The sequence below is a fragment of the Pagrus pagrus genome (assembly GCF_965226575.1).
Source record: "Pagrus pagrus genome assembly, chromosome: 2".
NCBI lineage: Eukaryota > Metazoa > Chordata > Actinopteri > Spariformes > Sparidae > Pagrus > Pagrus pagrus.
In genome coordinates, this window is record NC_140186.1 from 33,001,266 (window position 1) to 33,022,393 (window position 21,128).

At 40.0% G+C, this 21,128-nt stretch overlaps 1 long non-coding RNA gene across 1 annotated transcript; it reads right to left on the reverse strand.

Moving 5' to 3' along the window:
• Positions 1–399: 399 nt before the first annotated feature.
• Positions 400–8,794, reverse strand: LOC311270577. The gene is made up of 3 exons (XR_014624274.1): positions 8,728–8,794; positions 7,875–8,033; positions 400–705 (listed from the first exon to the last, which is right to left on the reverse strand). It is a non-coding gene; the product is annotated as an uncharacterized lncRNA (long non-coding RNA).
• Between the last annotated feature and the right edge of the window lie 12,334 nt (positions 8,795–21,128).

A 21,128-nucleotide genomic window follows, 5' to 3' on the forward strand; every position in this document is an offset into this window, starting at 1 on the left:
TAGAGTAAAATTCATTTGTAACAGTAAAATGGAGATACCAAACTATCTAATTGTAGCTCTTAATAAAATGTGCTTAGTTGCTTTCCTCCACTATTTGACTGCACTCCAGTTAAATAAAACGACACCTGATGCATTCTCAGCTCATGATGCTGTGCACAAGAGGGAGGCAGGATTAAATATCAGTGCGAGATAACATGTCATATTTCTACAGAGGTCCTGGTAGTGAGGCTGGTCCGTTTGGTTCCATCAGTGTGTATTTCTGTCTTGATATTTCCTGCCTCACTGTCATGATAGTATGGATTTACCATGACCTGAGTTGTTTGTGAGCAATTCCAATTATCTTAGCAATACATTATTTATCAGTGTTTTACAGTGCAATATACATGTGAGATTAAATGACAATGACAGCCACATTGAGAATTGTTTCTGTGCTGTAAGTAAATGCATGTCAACCCCAGTCTTAGCTTCAGGAGGTCTTGCTGCCTCCCTTGCCAAAAGGATTCAGCAGCGCTTCAGTTGTTCATCTCCGGAGTTGGTCCACTGCGCAGCTCCATTTGTAGCATCAACTGTCTGAATGCACAGCTTGTTAGCGGCTCCAGGCCAGCGAGCTCGCTGCGGTGCAGTGGGGACGCAAGCAGGGAAGCAGCAGGCCCACCGGCACCGTTGGCCCAGCCTTAATGGTCATCATATCAGACAGGTTGGATACTGGTAGGAGAGAGAGAGAGAAGAGTGGGGAGACTGAGGCGAGAGATGCACAGAGTAGGCAGAGACGGCAGCGGCAAGATGCATCTTTGATGACATTAAAAACAGAAATCACAGGGTTTTCTGTCGATCAAAATACGGCTGGGGGAACTGTCAAATTAATGTGGGCTGTGGATTAAAGGGTTCTCAAGAAAAACTGCAAATGCTACAGGATCAGAAGAATGAAAGGCTTTGTGAATAGTGAGGGTGAGGAGTGTCTGCAAGGAGTCCAAGTTGCTGTAAAGGCATATCTGTAAGATGGAGCATGACACTGGTAAAGAGACATGGGTTTTAAGAACAATCCCTATCCCTATGGGCAAAAATGGGTGAAATATTATGAGTTCATGCACCAAAGGTCAGACATGTTGTGAAGTGTATTCTGTCTGATTTTTAGACATGCTGGCACCACGCCTCTAAGGATGGCAATTTCAGTCAGTCCACCACTTTGAAATATCTCAAAGATGGATACCACCAAAAAATTTACACTTTGTACAGATTTGTATATAACTGGACAAATAGAATTAAAATGCAGTTTTTAGGAGAATTACTTGAAATGTTGGATTTTTGGCTTCGCCCGAAGAAGAAATGTTGTGTATCATCAGTTGAAAATGGTGGTCCTTTGGCCTATTCACACAGAAATAGTATTACCAGGGAACACAGTTGTCATTTACATGTCCCCCACCACTTTTTAAAATGAACATACTTTTCTAGGATTGTATAACCTGCAGCCTTATGCATAGAATCAGTCATGACTGGTTGTCCATGACTCACAAATGATTGTAAACTCTTTCTCCACTGTTAAAAAAGTATGCCTGCCACTTCCTCAACTTCTAGACTCTGCCCTATCAATGCACTGTTACACAAGATGTTTTCCACGTTAGTATCTATCTACTCGCATTTGTTAAAGACCATCTCAAAAATGTTTTTTCATCTGGGCCCTTATGACCCCACCACTATTCAATACCAAAGTGAATCCCTTGCCAGAGAACCTCATTTGATTTAGAACTTAACCCTGACATCAGTGGTTCATACAGTGCATCTGCACTGGATAAGTGAAGGTTACTCAAATTTATATCTCCTGAATATAATTTCGACACTCTGTGTAACATCAAGGTTTCAAAAGCAAAGCGTCTGTTCTTCAGCAGCCACATTAATTATATAGTTTACAGTTCTTTTACTCACTTTCTGTAGGTGCTATAAGCATAAATACACCTTTGCAGCTAATTTAGATCAAGCAACGGGTGCTCTGTGGCTGTACATGAAGATGACAACTTTGTTTTTCCTAACCCTGTTGTTCCCTCTTTGTCACTTATTTTAATAGCCAATATATCCAAGATCACAGCACAGCTGTTGACTGCTGTTCAACATTTTATGAGCTGTGATCAAATTCCTTACTTTTTCAGCGGTCTGACAGCAGAATAGAGATATTTAAAAGAAATACAACCCCAAATCACAGAGATGCTGCTGCCTGTTTTTACAGGAAACACGAAACAAATAGCATTCATGAAAACTTTAAAGAGAAAAGAAACACTTACACTTACAAAACACTTACAATCTGACATGCATCATAACTGATACAGTATTGTCTATTACAGATTGCCCACAGGAGTCATACAGTGTGACATGAAATGTACTGACAAGCCTGTGTTGTGGTTTTACACAACATTAATAGGGAATTTGAGTTAAATGTGACCACCAATAATAATGAATGATTATCAGGGATAATTATTAATTATTAATTATGATAAATAATAAGATCTAATTTACATTAGATCGCCTCTGGAGCACCACCCTAGAGTTTAATTTTGACAATTTGAAAAGACAGCATGTAGGTGTAGGTTCAAAAGTCTTGTCGTGTGTGTGTGTGTGTGTGTGTGTGTGTGTGTGTGTGTGTGTGTGTGTGTGCGCGTGTGTTTGTGTGTGTTTGTTTGGAAGAACCGAAAAAAATGGTTGCTAGGGTTCAAACTGCCATGCTGCATGCATGGCATGGACAAAGAAAAACTACAAACAAAATGGCTGACAAAAGGGGACTACAACATGGCTGAGGAGTGGTGGACTACGAAATACTGGCAGCCAGAATAAAAAACTAAAAAAATATCAAACTGAAAACATAAAAGTTATCCAAGTCATCATGTCAAGTCAGGTCAATGGTCTTTAACTTACAAGTCTCAAGTTATTTTCTGTCAAGTCAAGTCATCCAGACTTGACTTGAGTCGAGTCCACATCTCCATCCAGTATTCACTCTCTCTTTAGCTCCAGGTTAGAGAAGATGGTTGGATGCAAAGAGTCTGTGTGAAGCATAATTCAACTAACATCAACTTAGCCATGTAGCAAAGCAAACTGCCAATAACCTGACTACACAGAGATCACAATAACACCCAAACAGTGAACAAACACAAATAGATTCAGCACATGTGCATTACATCAGCCAGAAAAACAGTCCTGTGCATCTTTACTAACTTACTTCGTGTTCCTCTGATTGTGGAGTTAGCTGGCAAGCTTTTTATCACAGCTGCTGGTGCTAACTGAGCTGGGGTACTAGCAGGACTTTGTGTCGCTGCTGTGGAGAGAAGTTCTGTGGGCCTGCTGGAACTGCAGCTGGCAGCTCTTGGCAGCTGTTGAGCCCAGAAGAGCTGGGGGCAAGGCCCAGTGGGGGAGGAGAGCTGAGAAGGGAGAGAGAACAAAAGAAGGAGCTGGAGTTCTGATTACCTGGTCAGTGGGGGATCTGTCACCCTGACCAATAGCAGCTCAAAACTGGGTCTCTCAGCAGTTTGCACCCAGGTGTGAAGACTGGAGAATTCTGAGGAAGTTCAGTTCAAAGTCCATTTTGAAATGCACAATGAATGACTTCATCTGTGGATCGGAACACCTGTCCCTATCACACAGTGCATATGGCCTTTAGTCTAAATAAAATCTATCAGCACCCATCAGTCCAGACTCACATCATGTTTTGCGTGATACCGGAATGGACAATGAGTGATTGATATGCCTCTTCTGTTACTGTGTCCAGTTAGGGGTAAATATAAATGTACTAAACCTGCTTTTCTGACTTATTTTGCAAGATAATTGTATTTTTTCCACCTGCTGCAGTGGCAATGCAGCCTGCTGACCCTGTGCCCCCACCAGAGGGAATTCCATTTCTGTGGAATAAATAAAGCATACCAAAATGAAGGGGAAAAAAAATGTTGGACTGACTGGCAGAGTCAGGATGTATGAAAGACAGAGGAAAGGATGCAACAACGTTGTTTATAGACTTCAGGCTGGATCCCATCCACCTCCAGCAGGAATCGAACACTAATGAGTAAATAGAAATGACTTTTTGGAAAGGAATCTTTACCCACAACAGCCTGCAGAGACAAAAGAAAAAAAAGAAAAAGCATGTTCGTAACGTTGTGATTAACATAAAGTTGCTCAGCCATGTTGAAGTCTAAACAGCGCAGTAGGAGAAAGGGCACAGTGGTTGCCAGCGTTTGTTTTCCAAGGAAGAGCGAGACAAAGACTAAAACAAACAGCATCTGTTAACAAAGGCAAACTGTATGACCCACTTAGAGCTGGCCTCCGAAATGCAAAGGTCTTTCCCTCTATGTTCTGTGCTCTCCGCACTTCAAAGTTGCTCTCTCATTACTCCCATTTGAACCCGGCCACGAGACACTCCGCTTACTCTCCACTTCAGCTCGTCTTGTTTTCTGCGGCCCGCTCATGCTGCTCCATGTCCAGATGGAGCCAAACACAGAGCGAGCGTCTGCACTTTCTGTAGGGGTTCAGACATCTGTGCCATGCTTTGAGTTCACTTTGAGCATGCGTCCTGGCTTAAGAGGCTTTGATACTGAAAACAGCAGGCACAGAGCCACAAGTACCAACAGTTGTAAGTAGAGCAAAACAATGATAAATTCATAAAATCAACCAATTAACTGGGAAATGTAGCAGGACAACCGTTGCTCCCATTGCACTATGTGAAAAATTGAAAAACAACCCACCTGGAGATGCTCACAGCATCCAGGTGGGGCTAACAACCGCAGGAAACTCAAACAAATTAAGTCCTATTTACAGAGCCGTGATGTGGCCAAGGTGTTGCTGTGTGGAGACAAGACTGAAGAGGTGGGAGAGAGAGAGAGAGAGAGAGAGGTGTAAAATGGAACTCCCAGGGGCATGAGCATCCATATTTGCAGGGAAACCTGAACAGGCTTGAACAGGAAGAAATGTAACAGCCATTAGCTATGCAGGAAGTGGCTGCTGACAATGAAGAAAGCATTTTCCTTCAGTGTCCCACTGTCCCTCAAAAGTACATGTAATGAGCCCTGTGGAGGAAAACAGTCCAGGGTCAGTTGGGACTGTGGCTGTGTGTGTGGGGTGTGTGTGTGTGGGTGCCATGGAGAGGTCAAAACTGAATAGGAGGTCTTCAGACCTGGTTAGTTTATTTGGCCCACTAAAGTCCAGGTGCACAGTGAAATGAGGAACAGTAACAGGCAGTGAGTCTATTTTCCCTGAAAATGATCGAGTGTGGGCTCCTCTCCAGGGACCGACCAACAAATGATCTTTCTGTACATGCTAAACGTGATATAAATTTTTCCCTGAATGAGGCTATCTAAAATGTGCACAAATACAGGTAATTATGAAGAAGGTAAGCTTAGAGTACAGCATCCATCCATTATTATACAGAATGCTTTTTTTTTCTAGCATGTAACAAAGTATTTGCAAACACTACAAACCAAAAGTAACATTTAAATCAGCAAAAAAATCTTCCCCTCATTGAAGCACATGGCCTGCACTGACTCAAACATTGTGTGATGTCTCTGTGAATCCTTGAACTGGTTTAGATGATAGATTTATTTTCAAGTCTCCTGGAATTGATTCATCTTGGTGTCACACCAACAAAACACGACTTTCATTCATTTAGTCTATAATGGAGACATGACAACAGATAGAAACAGTGCCAGGCTGCCAGCCTGACTGAATCTCCAGTCAGCCGCCAGTTTGCCGGGAGACTTTGTGTGCAGTGTTAGACAGAATGGCATAGTGATAGCAAGGTTTGTAGGGAAATGGCAATGGTGTCATTCTATGTGTCATTACATTTTTTTATCAATATTTACTTCATAATAATACTTTGAAGCAAAACACTTGTCTATTTACAGTTTAGTTCAGATGTGTATGGTGATGGAGGGATTATAGAAATGTTACAAAATTTGTCCTAGTAAGATACTTTACTGATCTTTTATTGTACAAGTGACGCCAGCACTCATTTAGACTTACATGTAAAGTTGCATCAATGTTATGTAATGAGGTGCATGTCTGAAAAGTAAAAAAGCACTAAGCCCATTGTAACAGCCATGGCTTTGGTTCATAATGTACGTTGCCCCCATGTTTGTTCTGTGGTACTTGAAGGTCTGAACCGCTTTAAAGGGCAACTCCACCAATTTTATTGACCTGGGAAACCTATGATCTTAGGACAAAATACTAGAGACTTTACACAGAAATTCTATTTTCTGTGGCATTTGTTTGGTGGTATACATTTGTGGTGTCAAGTAAATTTCTGCTTGTATCTGTTACCTGTATCTGTAAATAGAAGAAATGAAGGCTATGTTCACCAGGGTTGTTCCAAGTAGAGAGTGAATCGGTTAACAAACCCTCCAGACAGGTTTTAATATGTATTTAAAATACAATATTTGAATAATAATTTAGAATGTATGAATATGTAGTTATCTTTCATCTTCAAAGTTCAACTATGGGACACAATATGTCTCCTACTTTATTGTAAAATCCATTCTCAGTGTACTGTATGTGCACTGGAGGCTTTGAGTTTCCACTTTACACTTATGTATGCTGAATATTGGACCATGATTGGCTTCCAAACTATTTATGATGTCATAAACAGACATGCTCGTAGGCCCGTCACCTAAAATCTGATTTTTAATTGAAAACACAAAATATACAATTTCAGCTATGACAGCCTTCAGGTGTCAGAATGCACATACACCATTCTACAAAGTGAAGCTCAAACATCGATTGCAGGAACAAGAAGAAAATCACATTTCTGACCAGAGAGGGACTTTAAACTTCCTGAAAATAGGGACAGTGACATGTTCCGCACATATCACCTTGATGCAACAGATGTGTAGATGAACAGAGAAAAACAGCTAGATCTGCCTGATCTGGCCAAAAACAACAATATGTCACTACTTTATTACTCAATGTGTCATTACTACAGAGCGAGTTGAGAATTAACCAAAACAGTAATGTTGTGAGGTGGACAGGCAACAATCAGCTGAAACTCTACTCTAGGTTTCTCACTACGAGCTCTTTGTCCAACACATCCTCCATAATTAAACAATTGAATGGGTTGATTGCCAATGACCATTGCAGTGACCAGTGACCAGCGACCAGCGCACACGACCTTCATCAGTTGCAATTTTGGTTAGGTTTAGGTGACAGAACTACTTGTTTAGGTTTCAGAAGAAAAAAAAAAATGTTTGTTTAAAATAAGTTTGTTACTTATGTAGTCTAACTAATGTATGTACATTACTTAGTTACCCAAATTGACCTAGAACAGCAGTTGCCTGGGTGAAAGCCCTGTGTTTGTTTGAGCCATCCATCCACTCCTACCTCATCTCTCTGCTGACTTTGTTGCTCTTTATACTACATCACCATCTCCACAACTCTACTGATTTGGTTCCATGTCATAGTTCTCATCAGCTTTCTTTCAGCAAAAACGCTACACTACCTGTCTCTTACCAACAATGGCAGACACAGTTGGAGACTAGCTAATGATTTTTTTTCTCAGGGGTTGATGAAGACCAAACCGAGTTATGAGGAGAGTCAACCATGTGTGCCATAACAACTTTATGAGGTGAAAATATGTAAATGCTGTGTTTACAGCTTTTTATGCTGCCTCCATTGGACAAAACATTAAGTAGTGCTGCTTTAACTACAGTGCAACAGCTATACTTTAAGGTTGGCTGTGATATATACCCTGAAATTGAACCAGTTGACAAGCTAAATATAAAAAAAGTCAGTAAAGCATATCTTAATGTTGCACTTTGCAAAGAAAATTGTAGAAATACAAGAAGTCCCATCATAAGCTCTAGTTGTGGGCTTCAAGCTGTTGCCATTGTATCTAAAAAGCTCCAAACACTCACTTTTAGGTTCCCATTTTCACCAGTAGGCTCTCAACCATGCCCAGTCCAGGCCTGTCATCTGTTGGACGGATGAGGACAATCTCTTCTCATCACTCTGTTGATCTTCAGATTGAGAGCAGGCAGGCAATTCCTTTGTGCTGACAGACAACGGCAGTCCCTCTGAAGAGGAAGAATCACACTTTGTAATGAGCCATCTCCCCCAAATAGGCTCAGGAGGACAGGCAGAAGAGGTAGCAGCGGGAGCTGACACAGGGGTATGATGGGAGTTAAAATACCCTGTGTACAAGAGGAACATCACAAGTATGATAATGCTTCTTAGCTTCAATGTAGTTGAGGAGCTGCCACTACTACAGACTTTTAAATTCACATTGAGGAGTTCATTTAACACCACTGGCAAATCACTTGAGGTATTTAACTTAATGATCAGTTTGTATCTGAAATCTGATGCCAGGACCTACTATCCTCCTAAGACCTGGCAATACCTTCAAGTTACTTGATTTTATTCTCCTAAATAATGTGCAGAATAGGAGAAAATCTGCTTCAACCAATGTCATTTCCGATGCCTCAGCTGGACATATACGAGTTGTGTAACATTGTGGCAAAAATTGGTGAGGACCCAAATGCAAAACACTCGGGAGGCAGGCAGAATGAGGAACAACAGGCGAGCTTTAATTAACAAAAACTGAATAATCCAAAAAAACATAAAATACAGGGTGAAAAAAACAAGAAATGCAAAAATAACACTAAATAAAGTCGCAACACCAAAAGCTGAAACAAAGTGCAACCAAAAGCAAGGTTCAAATGAGGAAAAACACAGGGAATATAGTGTTAAAACACAAACCCAGAAACATACTACAAGGATAAATGGGGAGACACAGCAACAGGCTCAGGTGAACAACATAGGTGAATCACACAGGATGAACTGACCAAGACATCAGGGAACACACACAGACTATATCGACACGCACAGGCTGATTAACAAACAATACACAGGTGAGCACAGAGAAAGGGCAGGAACCAAACAGCACCACACCACATATGAGGGCAAAACTTCAAACAGGAAATCACATAATCACAAAACAGGGACATGACACATTGTTTCATATATTTTTGGTGAGATAATGGTCCAGTCACTGTCCATTACAATCAGGGTCATTTTTATATTAATATCTTGTCACATAAAACAACTCTTATTTCTTTCAACATTAACCCACTGACCGGTCGAGGTGTGGCAAATGAAAATAATCCACACTGTCTCATTTGTTTGTGTAAATAAATGTTTGAACACAACTTAAACACGTACGGTTAACTCTCATTTCAAACAACGGAATTGCAAAATACCTAAGTCAGGGTGCATCTTTCACATCTGCGTCAGCTCAGGAAGGATTCTCAGCTATATCCAGTTTCTTATCAAGGCTGGTGGGCTGTGTGTTATGGAGAGAATTTTGTTCCTTTATTATTCAATCAAATAGAATAGATTTGGAACCAAAAAAGAGATTTGAGAGCAAAAGAGAGTAAGTGGCAATCAAATTTTTTTTTTTTGAGATCGAAACAGAACAGGTTGCAGTTGAAAAAAAAATATGAGAGAGCATATTTCTTCAACTTCAATCAAAACTCAAAACCATTTTGCTTATAAATCAGTCGTCTTTGCTTTCAAGTTAAAAGCCTTTGCTTGCAGATCAGTCCTCTTTGGTTGCAAATTCTAAAGTTTTGCTTGCGAATTCAACTGCACTTGATGGGCGGGGCCTACGCTGGTGGATGAGAGAAGAGTTTCTATTGGCTGGTTTGACCTGGCTCCAGCGCCAGCTACGCCTTCCGCATTGCACACACTTCTCCCTTTACTGGGGCAGATAACTAATAATCGTTCATTTCTGGAAACAAGCAACAAAATTGGCACACATACTCCTTGGGGATTGCTCTTTTGATAAAACCCGTTAGCCACCTAAAAATTCAAGACGGCGGCCATTTTTCAAGATGGCTGCCATTGGATATACAGTAAGATTGCATTTCGGAATACAATCGCAAAGACTTGTCCTATTTGAATGATCTTGGTGTCAAATAATACATTTTTCACTATGTAGAATCCGAATTTGGACCCATGGACTTACTCACTGGCTTCCTTGTACCATATATCAGTCCTGGAATCCTAATATTCTGCTACATCAGAGGTTCATGTTACGTCTGACTCGGCTAAAATGCATGGTAGTGTATATCGTAGTAGTGTTAGAGGTTTAGTATGTGTAGCATCTTCCTGTACTAGGGGGTTAACCCTAACCCCAACCGTATGGTATCCCATACCTTATTGTGCATGATTGCGCATTATGCAAGGTGGTAAAAGGATAACCCCTCGGGGCCTTGATTCACTGAATACAGATAATTATCATACTGTGATACCTTGATTACCATTCATCAAGATGGCAAATAAAGAGCCAGGACCGTCTAAATTCCGGACTGACTGGAGCAAGTGTTGTCTTTGCCAGAAGAAGAATAGTGAAGAGCTCAAGTCACCACGTGCACTAGTACGTACTGTAGTGTAGGAACCGTGACGTTTTGGCACCGCAGTACCATGCAACACTAAATGTTTAAATCACAGCCCTACGTTGTATACGCCTCCCTGTAATTCACTCACTCATTAGGCTACTCTGCTCAGGCCGTGACTAGCAGAGACAACCATGATGCTGCTAATCAGTGGGGCATTATAATTCATTACTTGTGTCGTTGTTGTTGTTGTTGTGAATGTGCGGCAGGCTGTAGCCAACAATATATAGCGCAAGTAATTACTTATGGGAAACATTTCAAGAGCATCAGGCTATCAACTTACCTCCAAGTAGAGCTTAGATCAGGCCCAAAAAATCAAGCCCGACCCTACCCGAACCCGTTGTGTCCGAGCCCGGCCCGGCCCGACACATTAACTGTAATTATGAGCCCGAGCCCGATTTAAACCCGACAATTTTTTAATACGTGGTGTAACAGTCAGAGTTATTCAATGTAGCCCCCTTTTGTTTAGTGGGTGATGTAACCTGTACGATGAAGAAGAGCAGGTGTACTTCCGCTCCCCGTGAGAAAGGATACTGCCGACAGAGAGAAGACTCCCCATTTTATTTTGTCTTTATTTTGTAAAGTGTTGGTGCAAGAACCTCGGCCTGGATCGTTTGCGTATGCCTGTAACATCTAGTGCCGTAGAGACCTGGCATGGTGTGGTCAGTATTATGAATAAAAGTGCCGTGTGGAAACCCCCACATGTTGCCTGCTGTCTCTTGAGTAACCGGAGGCACCGCACTAAAGTGGACCATCACCTTCCCCTTCAGCAGCCCACGTTACAGTGGGCTGTTATAACTGACGATCTCAACTACAACTCCCAGGTGTTTGAACTACAGAAGTCTGTTTACAATTATCTTAGTGAATAATGCAACAAACCAGCCAATAGAAACTCTTCACTCATCCACCAGCGTAGGCCCCGCCCATCAAGTGCAGTTGAATTCGAAGCAAAACTTTAGAATTTGCAAACAAAGAGGACTGATCTGCAAGCAAAGGCTTTTAACTTGAAAGCAAAGAAGACTGATTTATAAGCAAAATGGTTTTGAGTTTTGATTGAAGTTGAAGAAATATGCTCTCTCATATTTTTTTTTCAACTGCAACCTGTTCTGTTTCAATCTCAAAAAAAAAAAATTTGATTGCCACTTACTCTCTTTTGCTCTCAAATCTCTTTTTTGGTTTCAAATCTATTCTATTTGATTGAATAATAAAGGAACAAAATTCTCTCCATAGTGTGTCCTCCTTACCGAACAACCTTGGCTGTGCACTTTTGGTGTCCACTTTTATGTTGGACAGCTTTTTTAATTATTTCTGAGCCAGCAGCACTCACTGTGTCCATCACATGTTGCGGCTCAACAACTTTTTCCACACCATGTGTATTTTTTCTCCTGAGAAAACATTTCTTTAGAACATAGAAAATGGATCACTAGAAGAAAAAAAAAAACAGCTACAAGAAGTCATATTCAAGTTAAAATGTGGGATGCTGCTCTTTAGTTTTGTAGTACTTTGGAACAATGCTGTACCACAATAAGAGCTTACACCCTGCTGCCATGTCTGAGGATGGCTCACAGCCAAAGATCATGTCGTCACGAGCCGGGAGGAGAAAGTGTGATGTGCTGATCCAGAGATATGCTGCCAATCAGTGTGGTAGAGGGTGAGGGATTCAATGGGTTAGTTTGGTAAAGTCACCTCGAGCCTGAGTATGTCATGACATCAAGAGCTACTGTGACTTAACATATGAAAAGGACCTTGTGAAGAAGGATGATGAGCTAGAAGTCAAGATAGCTGGGGCAGAGAACATTAGCTCTGACAAGTGACTGCTGGACAGCTCTCACACAAATTAAATTAACTTCACAACTACCTGTAACTTAACCAGTTGTGACCGGGTGATGCAGTCCATTGAGATCCTTTAATTGAAAGTGAAATCCCTATCGAACACATTAACTGGTAAAAATCTGAAATTTTACAGATTTCTTAAAATACAAATTTAACTAATTTCAACTCTATTTTATTTTATTTGTTCTTCTTATTATAACATATTCTTTGAATGAGTGGTTAATCAAATAGAAAGTAAAGTAAAAGTGTCTCTTTGATTCAAGATTCAAATTGTAAAAATCTCATAAGAAAAACATTTTCATTGTCATCATTAGTGAGTAAACTGTAAGCCCACAGAAGTTACAGTCCACTGGACGACGAACAGCACGGGGAAGAACAAACTACAGGATTCAATATGAGGATGAAAAAAGCGTCCGGATGGACAGATGTGAAGAACGGCACACTAAGAGAACAATCTGCAGGACTTGTCTGTTGATTATGACAATCTGAGTTGCACATGTTCTTTTATCTGAAATCATTTAGTGTCATTATGCGCACAGTGGGTGTTTAGATAAATCCTGCGAATTATGCAGGCTTCCCCTTTAACCTTATCCCAGTTGCTATTTTTGGTTTTATATAAACAGACAGATACAAATCAGAGCTTGTGTGCTTTTTGGGGCTGAACTGCACAGAGATCCCAGTGATCTGTAATGCAGCACATTTCAGGGGTCAAAATATGATCAGGTAACTAAAACCCTGAGGAAAGTTGGTGGTCTTAGTTTATCACCTTTTCTCCTGGCACGAAGAAGAACTTTAGAAGAGGCCAATAATCTAATGGAAAAATGATGTCATAACCATGGCAGTGTTTTGGTTCCAGCTGCTGCATGCATCTTTACATTTTCCATTAGTTCAAGTAGTTCTGTTGCTCACTGTCCCTGATGGAAAAACAACTAAGTCAATGAGAACTTTGTAGGCAGAATTAAGAATGGGGAAGTCCTCTTATTGTCCAACAGACAGATCAAGTTTGATTGCATCAGCACATCTGTATGGGTTGTCCTAAGATGACCTTCAGAAATAGCTATTTTTTATAGCATTTATGTGTCATTTTACAACACCAGGTTTGCAAAACGAAACCGAGTTTGGTTAGTGTCACCACTTAGCCAAATACACAGAGTACAGCTTTTCCACATGTAGATTGACAGGTGTGGAGGAGAAGACCAAGGGACGACAAAATCAGGAAAAAACTCTTCACTTCACTTGCACATCTTAAGTCAAAATCAGGGCACATTGCAGACAGACATCTGTCAAAATCCTATCACACACACACCTGGTATAATTTCCACAGTGACTTGGTAGAGTAAAGGGTCGTATGAACATTCATCAGATCAGAAAAGTCTCCTGTCATTCTAGAGGGCATGGACAAATAATGTATTTGTTGTCCAAAACCAAGAGAGGTATTCTCTTAACAATGATATGCCACATAGAAAAGCAGCAGAACCCCACAGCGTAGAAGCTAGAAAGACTTCAAAATCAGACTGACTTGAGAGAACATGTCTGTTTAAAAAAAAGTGTTGCCATACCTCTTTGGTGTGTAGGGACCAACACAGAGTGCTGTCCACTCTCTCTGCAGCTGCAAGATCAGTGGTGAAAACATCCTTGAGGTGTCTATCAAAAAGATTATTCTGTCTGAAGTACTCATGCCTGGCAACTTACACATTCAACATGGCTCTAGTCCAACTGGGAATTTCACAACTTAGTAGACGCCTTTAAAGAGCCTGGCTTATTTTCTTTCATGTCATTGGAAGTACTGCTCTGTTGTTATGCAAGGAAAGGTGAACCACGGGTGTTGTTCCACTAACATTAACTGTATGTGGCATGTTGTCCACATCCTGCTTACCTCACAGCTTTCTCAGAAAGGCCAAGAGAGTCAGCTCTTCCGTCTTCAGCATAGAGAGATGAATGACATCCAAATACCGGTTTCTTAACAAAACTAACCAAAAAAACACTTCCGCTATCACCTGAGAAGACACATATGGTTATGGAGTCCATAATTACTGCCTAAAAGGGTGGTGTGCAGTAGGTGTCATTTGAAAAGCTTACAACACAACAGAAAATATCACCTGTGTTATAATGACTATTTTGCTCTCCACAGTCTTGGAAAGGAAAGAAGGAAGAGTCATTAGGTGGTTAGAATATTCATCAGCAACCTGACCCACAGCAAGATCCTCTCGTGGATCCCTGCCAGTCAGAAGTTGAGGGCTTGTAGTGTAGAAATACACAGTATTTATATTATTTCTTGAATAGCCAGGCCCTTTAAAGTACTGTTGAAAAGTTAGACTCCATATTGCCTACTCTTGGGCATGCACTACAAATAGCATTTATTGTTACAGCTTTAAATAAAATAAAGTGTTAACACCAGGGACCCTGGACTGCACGATGCTGTTAATAAGCCCCTCTTGTGTTTCCCTCAGCTTTTTAAAGTAAAATCAGGGACACTCTGCCGGTGCTGATGATGGGTTGCTTGTTGCCACACTGTTACACTGCTACTTGATTTATATGATACACACCTACACTTAGAGTAGCCATCTACACATCCTTAAAGATGTTACTTTAATAGTTTCAAGCTGACATCTTACGTTAAAAGTATATTCCACCTCTGTGCTGCAGGGCTTTCATCTTCTTCTCTTTTTTTCTTCTACTTCTTCTCATCTTTGCTCTATTCTCTGACTTTTGAGGTGATTTTTGGTATCACTCTTTCCTGTTTTATTAGTATCTGGGGTCTTGGATTGCAGTTCAAATTCATTTAAAAAAATGTACCTTTGCCTTTTATTGCTTTCATCTGTCTTTGAATGTCTCCCTTTCCCATATAACCAGGTTTCTTTCCTGCGTTCTAGAGCTTGAATGAGCTAAATTAGAATGACTTATATTTGATATGCTTAACTTATAGGAGTAACTATAACTACAACCATAAATGTAACAAAAAATGTATTTATGATATGTAATCTGCAGACTGTAATCTAAAGCATAACACAAACTATGTAAATTGAACATGTTATTTTAGCACTTAACACTATAGATTTGTGACGAGATGAAACCATTTTAGAATGTTGCAGGGGAAAGTATGCCCCCCATGGTGGTGCTGCCTGTGAGCCAAATGTAACAAAAACATTTATACTAATTTCTGGTATGAACTGTAAGTAATGTAACAATTGCTTAGTTTTATGCAGTATGTACCTAGTTTAACACAATTGCACAACATGCCTATTGCTGCATGAAGTTGCCATGCTTGTTCTGGAAAGTTACAAAAAAAACAAAAAAAAACATAACAAAAACTCCTCTAGTATGGAATGGTGCACTGACAAGCCATATGGTTTCCATTCTGGCTCATCCTCTGAGGAGCATGAATATCCATAGCATTGCAGAGTACCAGTTTCACCATGTTCTACATGGTATGATATGTGATGGAAATAAAGATTCTTCTTCTTAAATGCTGTGGCCCACAATATTGAACAGGCTGGCTAAAAGACAGAAAGACTCACTAACAACCATGGCCATCCTCAGGGAATGCTGCCAGAAGGAAAAACTGTACATGTGCTGTTGTATGTAAAGAATGCATTTTCTAGACTCCTGTGGAAATACACATTAAAAGGCAATAGTCAAAACAAAATGTGTGCAGGCCTCGTTCATGCAAACACCCGTGAGGAAATATGCACATATACAAATGTGTGTACAATGCTGCCGAGTGCTGCATATGAAAGCACCTACACAGGCAGACAAACACACACATTCAGTGCATGTTGTTCTCCAGCAGCTGATTCTGGTAGACACGGCTCTCTTCGCCTCAGTGAGATTAGATGAGGGGTTCTAACAGTGACCTCTTGGAACACCTCATCTAATCTCTCCTGTGAAATTTCATAAAGACTGTCGCCTGACACCTTTTGTTATGCCATATATTCATATTGTATATATTACTAAGAAATATCAATATATTTCATCAAATACAGGACAAAGCTGGGTGTTTAATCTAGATCCAGCCATCTGTCAATCAATTCTTCATTTAAGGCTTATTTTTTATACATCAATTAATAATTTGATGGCTAAGTGAGGTAAGTTCGGTTTCTACTTCGATTTGCAGGGTGCAGAATAGATGGACTGGGACTACAGTATTTCAGTTATGGATCCAAAGTTGGATAAAGGAGCACAGCAAAGTCAAAAGTGAGAGTATGAATTGGTGGATCAGCGCAAAGCCAGCCCTAATGCAGGCCTCCTGTCTGAAAGATCAATCCTGTGAGTTGAGACTCTGAGTTTTACATGCAGACTTGTGGGTGGCAACTTATTTTAAGGTTGAGAAAAAAAACTGCAAGCCTCCCCCACACCTGAGAGTAGAAGCACAGTTAGCCGTAGTTAGACAGACTTGGTATCAAAATGCGTCTCTAAGTACAGGTATGAATGCCCCCACGGTGCGTTTGAGATCCGATTACTCAGACCACATTCAGAGGTGGTCTGGGCCTGTGACCACATTCTTTTATTAGTGTGTACGCACATGTCCTGGAGGATCGCCTAGTCAACTGACATCCTCGCAAAACAAGAAGAGGATGCCACACATCATGATGAATTACACACTGACTGATTTCAATGTGAACGGTAAGGCAAATGACATGTTTGGGCTTTCTTAACCTGCAAATGCTAGCAGCAGAAGTTGAGAACACACTGTTTTAACTGATCTACACATCGAACTAGTAACCACTATATCCCCAGACTCCCTTAACAAATCACACAATTTTGAGAGTTGTTGACTAAGGAGAAACTTTGTAAAATAACCACAACAGATCCAAAATGATTCATGCCTTCTTGTAAATTCAGTATTAAATGCAATACATTAAATGTGTCCTTTCCTTGTAAAAGTGTCAGTTTGTTGCAGCACCACTGTACCAACCTAGTGCGTCTTAGTTGTCAACATTTAGCAGCTGTTTGAACACAGTTTTTCAAAAAGATTTCACCATTTAAACTAAATGACTATCACAGAAGACAACATGTTATTGACAATAAACATGTCAAATCTTCAGTGACCAATATAGGCAACTTATTTGTCTCTCATGGACAAAGTCCCAGCACTCTCTCAAAAACGCACACTTTTATGAGTTGTTAATTTAGGAGAAGCTATTGTTTATTCTGTGATTATAATTTGTGAAACACTCTCTTCAACACATTCTTAACTATTTGGGCCTTCTTGTAAATTCTGCAGATGTTAAATATTTAGATATTTATTTCTGTCCATAAAAGACATTGTGTTTTAATACCAAGTCTGAATTCCTTCGTATCATGCAGAGTCATCGACATGTAGAGACATGTCGATGACTCTGCATGATACTAAGACCATGGCATAGGGGCACTTACAATGACCTTAAATGCAGAGTTTAGTCTTATGACTTCCCTGTTTTTAAGAAGCCAAAATGTCCATCTTTCCATCGAGGCAAAGTTCTCCTCACAGCACACAGCTTTTGTAAAGGTGCAAATTAGAAATCACTTTTCTGATTTGAATAATATAAAGTGCAGTACAAAAGAAAATTTACTTTGTATTTGAAAAACCCTACACTCCCACAGTTCACTCACATTATGTAACTGAATGATTAGAAGTACTTTCAGGACTGTGTGAGAAGTGGACCCTGTAAAATGCTGTGATGTCTAAAAATCTCAGGAGGTGCCTCAAGACACATTCTATCAGATGTCAAAAGTGTAAATGCATCCATTGGAACAAGCACATGGTACACTTCACACTTGTCATTTCAAGTGTCTGGTATCCGGTATTTTATGACTCTTTTGTTTTATACCTACCCACATGTATGCATCTTTGTTTTCAAGATTTCTAGGATACATACAAATAAGGGTCAGCACTGGTCCAGTCCAGAAGAAGGTTACAATGCCCCTGAAGCTGTTTCAGGGATGCTGGAAGTCAGTGGCAGTTGGGAATGCTGAGATGTCATTCTATAGTGTGATGTCATAGTACAGTAAATGGTGTGCAACATTCATGTTTTTTGCATTAATTTGAATGGCCAGAATAACTTATGTCTAAAAGTTACTAACAACAATTTGAAACAGCCACAGCAACTCTCAACAACAGCAAGGAGATGAGGAGGGAGAAAAAATTCCCCAGACTAGCTTATAAAATTGCAGAATTTTTTGAGTTGTAGACTCAAGAAAAACTTACTTAAGAATACTGAGTATGACACATTCTTAATTATTTTGTCCTTCACGGAAATTTGGAATTCATTTTACATTAAGTTCTTTCTTTCCTTGCGTAAAAAGAATCATTTCTCAGTGAGGTATGTGTTTATTTGCATGTAGAGCAGGGAAGCAAGATCTGATCCAAGTGGTCCCTCAAGACGCATGTTGAGACACATTATTAGGCCAAATGTGAACTGATTACCTTAGAGCTGTCCACTTGGGATTGGACCCATATTACTGTCAAGGATAAACAGCCTCATAGTTTACAATAATGCAGCACAGTGAGGATACAGATGGTTCATAGACAAGAGACAAGCATATATACAGCCTGTTTGTCACAAAGAGATCCAGGCTGCAGTGCAGTGGATACACTTGACAGGTCAACCACAGAATTGTAGACAGTGGTGGAAAGAGTACTGAAAATAAGTACTCAAGTGCAAGTACAGTTACGTGACTTATATTCTTTCTTGAAAAGCCTGGCCTTTTAAAGTACTGTTGAAAAGTTAGACCCAATATTGCCTACTCATGAGCATGCACTACAAATGGCATTTGTTGTTACAGTTTTAAAAGTAACTAAGTAGATTACATGGTGTGGTTCATAAGTACATGTAAAATTACAGACTTGAAAAGGTTCAGGTACCCAAAAATTGACTTAATTACAGTAATTTGAGTTGTAGCTGTAATTAGTTACTTCTACCCCTGATTGTAGAGTAACTTTAGGATCTGCCCATTTAGTCTAAATTAGTCATCTTTCCTGTTAAAACAAGTTGCTCCAACAAGTTTTTATATCATGTTAGCAAAAAAGTGTGCTATTCGTGTTAATGTGCCTGAAGTTGTTTGGTACTTGCCAAATACACCAGAAGACGAACATCTGCACTACAGTGCAGCTGTATAGTTACAACAACAACACTTAAGCAAGCTTTAGCTAAATGCTTAAATCATATCTATGAAATGCTGCAAGAAAAAAGTTTTGTCATCTTCATAGGCTCTAGGTCACACTGCTCCCTTACTTTGATCAATGCTCATTCACCCACATAGATAATTTTGTGGTTAAACTGATCAGGGATCAGATAAAAGCTAAAGTAGCTCAGAGCACCCTGCATTTGATAGTATGTGTATAAATCATTAGAGCTGTTTTTCCTTGTTGCTTTAATGAGGCAGCAAGTTTCAGTGTCATTTGAGTAACTTTAGCTGCTGTTATCACAAGAACAGAGAAGACAGGCCAGGTAGTCATGAAGAAAATCAGACAGTGACAGACTGCTTACTTTAGGTGGAGATGCATTTATACCTTTTCAGCATCTGGCTAGAATGCTGTAGTTTGAGCAAATGGATCTGAATCCATCTACATGCTTCCTATATGCATTTACACTTACTTTTTTTTTTTTTTTAGATTGGATAGCTATCTCATCTGCTCAAGGTGCATGAAGCAACCAAGTGTATGTAAATACTGTAGGGTTCAAAATGGATTAGATTCAGATTTGTGATGTTGTATTTGTGATGTGTTTGTGATGTTGATATTTATATATATATATATATATATATATATATATATACATCCTTGTCTGATGCTTTTTGGTTGCCCTCACATTTGGCTTTTTTGATATGGAATATCTACCTTATGTCCTCAAGTTGTGGCAAAGTGTAGAGAAAATGGGAGTGTACTGAGTCAATCAGTGTAACTAACCGAATCAGTATTTGTTTTGTACATTATTCAACTGAATGCTGCCCTTTAATAACCGTATACTGTGTATTCATTGTGTTAGCAGGCTAATTAGCCCAATCATTGGTTATGTCCGTTGTGTCATTTCATTTAAAAGCTTTAACCCAGCAGGGGGAATTCACAAGAATCAAACTGACAACCTTCTCCTAAGATTAAAACGGTGCATTGTTTGTTTTTTGTTGATTGTTTGTTTGTTTTTCTTTGTTTTCCTGTACTTCTGTAATTATAATTGTGAGCTTTACACTTCACTTTTCAAATCTGGCCCTTCTAAAAAAGTAGTTGAATATTGTTGGTGCTGGGACAGATACACTGCAGGCTGATGGACTGATGAGAGGCTGGTGTACAGAGCAGGAGGAGTAACGAGCTGATTGCAGACAGGTGTGTACAATAATCAGAGGACGGAGGACCACGCCCATGCCAACACACACACACACACATAGACAAGACATAAACAAAGAGAGGGGTCAGCATTGGGGACACGGAAATGGAAAACACAAGGGACATCCACAGCTATAAAACATTGGAAGCTCCCACCACAGGTACTGAACGTGCTATTGTTAACCTTGCGTGAAAGTGAAACTGGCACCTCAGATCATTCACGTCAAAACCATCTCGAGTGTTTGGTGAGAAATTGGTGGAAACATAAAACCAACGTCAACATCTAAGTCGACACACAATGTGTTGCTGTAGGGCTGCTTGAGCACCTGTCACAGAAAGCACTCGTACATTTGTTGACCACAATCAAACAAATCCAATGAATCAGCGTAATAACAATTTATCTAATCAATGATCAGGAGCAATAGATTCTGTGGCGTGAGCGTGTGCTCTACTTTTCTAGTGTTGCTGCTGTTTGAAGATTCATTTGGAGTTGCTTTGCTCTGAAAACATCATAGATGCTAAACAGGGAAACACGGGCATGGCAAATGAGATTAAGCTAATTGTTTATTCCTTGGGGTTTA